This window comes from Topomyia yanbarensis, chromosome 1 (assembly GCF_030247195.1).
Source record: "Topomyia yanbarensis strain Yona2022 chromosome 1, ASM3024719v1, whole genome shotgun sequence".
Taxonomy (NCBI): domain Eukaryota; kingdom Metazoa; phylum Arthropoda; class Insecta; order Diptera; family Culicidae; genus Topomyia; species Topomyia yanbarensis.
Genome location: NC_080670.1, coordinates 126562645 through 126570846, shown reverse-complemented (window position 1 = coordinate 126570846; position 8202 = coordinate 126562645).

Sequence of the window (8202 nt, the reverse complement as noted above, 5' to 3'; positions counted from 1 at the left end):
AGTTATAGATTGTCAAAATCCGTTCACAAGCGGCGGAGATATTAAACATTTTGTGTTTTTATTCCTCGTTTACCAATTTTCACTAACTAAAAATGAGAACGTTGCGTACAGAGTATCGCTTTACTGGTGTTTTAGGGGCAAAACTAAACCGATTTTGAATATCGGGGTATGAAAATACATCTATGTGAGTGAAGGAATACAATTCCGAAATTTTGTAAATTTGCTTAACAATAAATTAACTGTTTCTGGAAAATTAATATGTAAGTTTACTACAAAGATAAAGAGCGACTTTTTTCCAAAGTTAAGGTGTTTTGCCTTTGCATTACGCATTTCGATGAATCGCGAATTTGAATTTTAATGGTATATGAATACGCAGATCATCATATAACTCTCCTAGAAGTTGATAAGAGCTTTTTCATACAATTCATATTTATATTGCACTTATCACAGTGGTCGCAATGGTACCAAAACGTGCGTTCATTTAATGATGCTCTAGAAGTTGATTTTAGCGATTTGGTGTGTTAGGAACATTTTTTCACAATGTAAGCCTGCTTCTTTTGATGTATATTGAATTGTGAATAATCCACCTAAAAGTGAGATAGACAATTTATTTCCACTAACTTTCGATATAGAGTCATAATGTCAATGACAAATTTATAGACAATTCAACTACGAGAAAACTTGCTAAAAATGCAAACTCTCCAAAATGTAATGGTGTTTAGTTAAAAATCATTTTTTCATTATAACTTTTTCTGAGATTTTTGCAATTCTTTAAATGTTCTATGAAGTTGTGGAAATAAAGAAATTACAGATATTTGTTGAAGACGTCAACATTTTTACATTTCCTACAAAAGAAATGTACAGGATTCGCTCAAATTTTTAAAACTTTTTCCGAGGCCCGGAGTGCCGAGTTTCATATACCAATCGACTCAGCTCGACAAATTGGGACAATGTCTGTATGTATGTGTGTGGGTATGTATGAATGTGCACTACTGTCATGTAATTATCTCAGCAACCACCACTGAACCGATCTTAACGAAATTAGTTTCAAATGAAAGGCCTAACATTGCCATTTGACACTATTATTTTTGTTTTTCGATATGTTGCATGGATATTATTTTTGTTTTTCGATATGAAATATGGATGATTCAAAACACAAAGGGTTTAAAGCAAATAACTTTTGAACAAAGCAATATAGTCGAACTATGTGCACACAATAAAAGATGTAAAAATACCTTTCTAACAAGCAAAAGATTTTTAAAATCCGTTCATGGTCGGCAATGAGTGGGCAGTGCGTAAGCCTCTTGTACCTGAAGGCATACAATAGACCCCACTAGCGGTCCTTAGCTTCCTGTCCAGTAACTCCTAGCCCTGGCCTCCTCGTGGCGTCGACTGGGATACGAGTAACCTTAGTGAAGATCGGGTAACCAACCCCGGTAGGAACTTTGGTCGTATGCTGGCATGGAAGGGGGGTTACCCTTCTTCGGAAGGTGTAAACCTTTCCTGGTGCCCAGGTGGGACCTTAAGCAGTCCTGGCACGATGGCCCACCGGCGAGACAGGTGGTTGGCGTAGGCCCTATAAGCCACCCCTTAAAAAACCCACATAACGAACAATACAGAAGAGAATACGACCCAGAACAATCGGCAACGACCCAGGCGACGAATAAAGGATCACGATTGGAAACTCGGAACATGGAACTGCAGATCGCTCGGCTTCGCAGGATGTGACAGGATAATCTACGACGAGCTACACCCCCGCAACTTCGATATCGTGGCGCTGCAGGAACTTTGCTGGACGGGACAGAAGGTGTGGAAAAGCGGGCATCGAGCGGCTACCTTCTACCAGAGCTGTGCTACAACCAACGAGCTGGGAACCGGCTTCATAGTGCTGGGCAAGATGCGCCAACGTGTGATCGGGTGGCAGCCGATCAACGCAAGGATGTGCAAGTTGAGGATCAAAGGCCGTTTCTTCAACTACAGCATCATCAACGTGCACTGCCCACACGAAGGGAAACCCGACGACGAGAAAGAAGCGTTATACATCCAGCTGGAGCAGACATACGACGGTTGCCCTCTGCGAGACGTGAAAATTGTCATCGGCGAAATGAACGCACAGGTAGGAAGGGAGGCAATGTACAGACCGGTGATCGGGCCTAACAGCCTGCATTCCGTATCAAATGACAACGGCCAACGATGTGTGAACTTCGCAGCCTCCCGCGGAATGGTAATCCGAAGCACCTACTTCCCTCGCAAAGATATCCACAAAGTCACCTGGAGATCATCGGACCAAGTAACAAAAAATCAAATCGACCCCGTTCTAATCGACAGTAGATTCTTCTCGGACATCACAAACGTCCGCACTTATCTCAGTGCGAATATAGATTCGGACCACCACCTGATTGCAGTATGCTTGCGCTCAAAACTTTCGACAGTGCATAGCTCTCGTCGAAGCCGAACGCCGCGGCTAAACATCGAGCGGCTACAAGATGGCAGAGTGGCTCAATAATACGCGCAGCAGTTGGAAGTGGCACTACCAACGGAAGAGCAGCTAGGCGCAGTTGCCCTTGAAGATGGTTGGAGAGATATCCGATCCGCCATAGGTAGCACCGCAGCCACTGCACTAGGTACGGTGGGCCCGGACCGAAGAAGCGACTGGTACGACGGCGAATGGGAGCAGTTAGTCGAAGAGAAGAATGCAGCATGGCCGAGAATGCTGCAACACCGCACGAGGGCGAACGAGGCGCGATATAAACAGGCACGGAACAGGCAGAACTCGGTTTTCCGGACCAAAAAGCGCCAGCAGGAAGACCGAGATCGCGAAGCGATGGAGCAGCTGTACCGCGCTAAAGACACACGGAAATTCTACGAGAAGTTGAACCGCTCGCGCAGGGGCCACGTACCACAGGCCGACATGTGCAGAGATACAAACGGGAATCTTCTCACGGACCAGTGTGAGGTGATCCAGAGGTGGCGACAGCAGTACAAAGAACACCTGAACGGCGATGCAGCAGACGACGAGGATGGCACGGTAACGCACCTGGGAGCACGCGCGCAAGACATTACACTACCGGCTCCGGATCTCCAAGAAATCCAGGAGGAGATTAGCCGGCTCAAAAATAATAAAGCCACTGGGGTTGACCAAATACCAAGCGAGCTACTAAAACACGGTGGCGAGCCACTGGCTAAAGCGCTGCACTGGGTGATTACCAAGATTTGGGAGGAGGAGATTTTACCGGAGGAGTGGATGGAAGGTGTCGTGTGTCCTATCTACAAAAAGGGCGACAAGCTGGATTGCTGTAATTACCGAGCAATCACCCTGCTGAACGCCGCCTACAAGGTACTCTCCCAAATACTATGCCGTCGACTATCACCAATTGCAAGAGAGTTCGTGGGGCAGTACCAGGCGGGTTTCATGAGCGAACGATCTACCACGGACCAGGTGTTCGCTCTTCGTCAAGTACTGCAGAAATGCCGCGAGTACAATGTGCCCACACATCATTTGTTCATCGACTTCAAAGCCGCATACGACACTATCGATCGAGATCAGCTATGGCAGATTATGCACGAGTACGGATTCTCGGACAAACCTTAGTGATTAGTGAAGGCGACGATGGATCGGGTGATGTGCGTAGTACGTGTCTCAGGGACGCTCTCGAGTCCCTTCGAATCACGCAGAGGGTTACGGCAAGGTGATGGTCTCTCGTGTCTGTTATTCAACATCGCGCTGGAAGGTGTAATAAGAAGAGCAGGGATCGACACGAGTGGTACGATTTTCACAAAGTCCGTTCAGCTACTTGGCTTCGCCGATGACGTTGATATTATTGCACGAAACTTTGAGAAGATGGAAGAATCCTACATCAGACTGAAAAGAGAAGCCAAGCGCGTCGGACTTGCCATCAACACGTCGAAGACAAAGTACATGATAGGAAGAGGTTCACGAGAAGAGAATGAGAACCGCCCGCTTCGAGTTTGCATCGGTGGCGACGATATCGAGGTGGTTGAAGAGTTCGTGTACTTGGGCTCACTGGTGATCGCCGACAATGATACCAGCAGAGAGATTCGTAGACGCATCGTGGCAGGAAATCGTGCTTACTTTGGCCTCCGCAAGACATTTCGGTCGAACAGAGTTCGCCGTCGTACGAAGTTGACCATCTACAAGACGCTGATTAGACCGGTAGTTCTCTACGGGCACGAGACCTGGACCATGCTCGTGGAGGACCAACGCGCACTTGGTGTCTTCGAACGGAAAGTGCTGCGTACCATCTACGGTGGAGTGCAGATGGAAGACGGCACATGGAGACGGCGAATGAACCATGAGTATCATCAGCTGTTGGGGGAGCCGCCCATCTGTCATGCCGCGAAAATCGGACGACTACGGTGGGCCGGGCACGTAGCCAGAATGTCGGACAATAGCCCGGTGAAAACGGTTCTCAATTGCAATCCGACCGGTACAAGAAGACGTGGCGCGCAGCGAGCACGATGGATCGACCAGGTGGAAGACGATTTGCGGACCCTTCGCAGACTGCGTGGCTGGCGACGCGCGGCCATGTACCGAGTGGAATGGAGGAATCTTTTGTATACGGCACAGGCCACTTCGGCCTTAATCTGTTAATAAATAAATAAATCATGAACGGCGGAGATATTAAGCATTTTGTATTTTTTTCCTCGCTTGCCAATTTTTACTAACAAAAAATGAGATCGTTACATATAGAATATTTACATATAGAACTTTACTGGTGTTTTTGCGGCTAAACTAAACCGATTTTCAATATCGGGGTATGAAAACACATCTGCGTGATTCAAAAAATTTGATTCCGATTTTTTTTTGTGAATTTACTTCAAAATTAATTAACTATTTCTCAAAAATTAATACGCAAGTTCACTTCAAAGACAAAACAATGTGTAAATTCACTTCAAAGTGAAAATTTGTCCAGAGTTGATGTATTTACTCATTGGATTGAGCATTGCTTTCAGTCGTGAGATAGACGTTGGATGGTATATGAATGCACATATCACCAAGCAATCCACCTAGTAGTGAGGAAATAGATTTCTAATATAATTCATATTCATATTATACTCGTAACATCACCGAGAGCAACTGCGTTTTTGAATAACAAAATTCTAGTGAAAGTTTATCTTCTTTTGCAAGATTTATGTTATACTAATTATGACCTAAAAATTATCAGTTGAATTATGTATAATAAAGATGTAAGGAATCAAAATTTCATCATATGTACAAAAATAATGTCACAGCACCAACCATCAACCGATCTCTCCCCAATCGTGTTCATGGCAACTGTTACGACTCAGATCTATCATGATATTTCCAACTCCATTTCTAAGATGTGTCATAAGATCTTCAACTAATCTGAAATATTTGTTAGTATCCAAGCTAATTTAATCTTGCGATGCATTTGTTCAGTTTAAAGAAAACAAACCTATTTTTGTCTTCTGTTTCCCTATAAATAGGTTTCCATTTTAGTGTAGAACAGGGCCACTTGCGGAAACAAAAGAAATATTACATTCTATTTGAATAGGAAAATATTTGTGATCCTGGCATAATTTGCAAAATATTTGTATTATGAGAAAACTATAACTAATTTATGTTCAAACCCTGCTTTCCACTGAAGGGCTATTCCTTTGAAACGTTGCATTAAGGAGAGTCATATGACCAAAAACCAAAAACTACATGAACTCCAATTTAATTCAATTCAATACTGAGCGTTTGTATTTACTATAATTACAGAAATCCTTGGATGTTTCAAATTGGGTAATATGGTTGTTTGATGACAAAAATGTTGAAAAGAGACCTCCCACGTGCACTTTTTTTAATTTTTCGTATCTCTACTGAATTTTTAATGAAACATATGCTCAAATGTGTCATTTGAAAATTGAGAACACCTGTTTTGGGTTGATATTATTGAAAATGCAGATTCATTGTACTTTTATGAAAAATTACGGATCAAATTCAAAAAATATCCACAAATTAGTACCGGGAAAAATGGCGCCCAAAGACCCGTGAACTATCGAGCTATAGTTGCATCCCAGTAAAAGGATGCTTTTAACATATAGCGATGGTTTCAATTGCCCAAATTTATCTTATGCTGAGAACGCTTCAATTGAAGCTTCAATGCCAGAATTAGTACAGGCATTGAACAATTTAATAGACGGTTCGTTTGATTGCTCCATATTCTACACGTAAATTAGCGAGGATTACAATCACAGTTTATGCATTGGACAGATTATCTCACTGAATTTATGTCATATATATATATATATATATATATATATATATATATATATATATATATATATATATATATATATATATATATATATATATATATATATATATATATATATATATATATATATATATATATATATATATATATATATATATATATATATATATATATATATATATATATATATATATATATATATATATATATATATATATATATATATATATATATATATATATATATATATATATATATATATATATATATATATATATATATATATATATATATATATATATATATATATATATTACTGTGTAACTTCAATTGATATTGAGTTGTACTGAAAACCCTAATATACATTTTTCATTATCAATGTGACTAAAAGCATATTTATTTGCGAAAAAATACGACTTGTAATTTCAAGAATGTTCGTGTCTTAAAAGCTATCCAGGGCCACTTTCAATGGCCACTGCCTTTTCGATGAATTTAACAGTTATGTGTCCAACAAAAAAAACACCTTTAACAGGCCAACGTGGGTACCCGGGTACCCACAAATTGAAATGCTCATAACTATGGCTTCCTTTAACCGATTTGGACATTTTTAGATGTTTTGGATTCAGGAACTCGTCCACTTTTTGATTCTGTACAACAGAACCGAAATAATAGATCTGGTTTTTGGTAATCCGGATTTTCCGGAGTAATGTTCCAGTACTAGGATATGATTTGTAAATTTTATTCATGTCCTAGCAATATGAGTATCACAACTCTTTAAATTGTCTCGGAAGTCTGTTTTTTTATTGATACAGGACCCTATGGCAATTTGAAAAATGAAATTGGAATGGAATGGCCGCTCACGGCCCCACGGGAACCTGCTCCGGAATGTCCGTTCCGGGGTCAAATCACTAAATGGTTCCAAAACCAATAGATTCAGCCTACTGATGCAATTCCAAGAGTTTTGATACCCATATTGCTAGTATTCGATTGAAGTTCGCAAATAGTACCCCAGAACTGGAACCTGCTTCCGGAAACCCGGATTTCCGGGAACCGAATGAAGTAGCCCGATTCGTTTTTACCAAGTCCAAAAGTGGATGATTTCCTGAATCCAAAACGGCCAAAAGTATCGAAATCGGTTGAATATTACCTTAGTTATGGGCATTTTAGTTTTGTGGCTACCCGGGTACCCACGTCGGCCTGTTACGTAGTAAAAAAAATCAGAAGCCCCTCCTCACTCCCACCCTTACTATATCAACAATATTATTAACCCAAAAGCTTGACTTAGTGAAGTTCTAAGATGTCACAAAGTTTCAATTTCCAGCTATGGATAAAACATAGGAATTTAATTGATTGAAACATAAAAAGGTACCCGGGTACCGCGTCGGACACACAACGGCTAAATACATATTCTGGTAGTTTGAACCATTCCTTTGTCATGGTATTGGTTTGTGTAGGACTCATAAACCCATATCTCCAGAACAATTATCAAATGATAAAGATGGGTGGAAAGAGACTGCATTGTAATCGACTGAATGCACGACTTTTGTGCCATCGACAATAATATAACAACCATAATCTAGACACTTGACACTCTTTTCTATATACTTTAATGCAAACGAATACTATTTACAGGTGGCCTTATCTCAGTTTACTACTTCCAATTACGCGTTAAAATACTGGACCTGAAAATTCTATTCTGTACAAATATCATTTTTCAGATATCTGTGACTAAAAAGGCATCTTTTAATTCCAAGACAAATTCCTGATTTCTAGATGTCCTGATGACTAATTAAGGCCCATCAGTAGAAACACCAGAAGATCTTAAAAACGCCGTCAAGAAAAGAAAAACGAAAATGTTGCAAAGAGAACGTTCATAATAATTTTAATAAACACTTCAGAATATTCTGAAACAATGGTTTTGGAATTTGTGAAATTCGATTTATTCATTTACTCCATT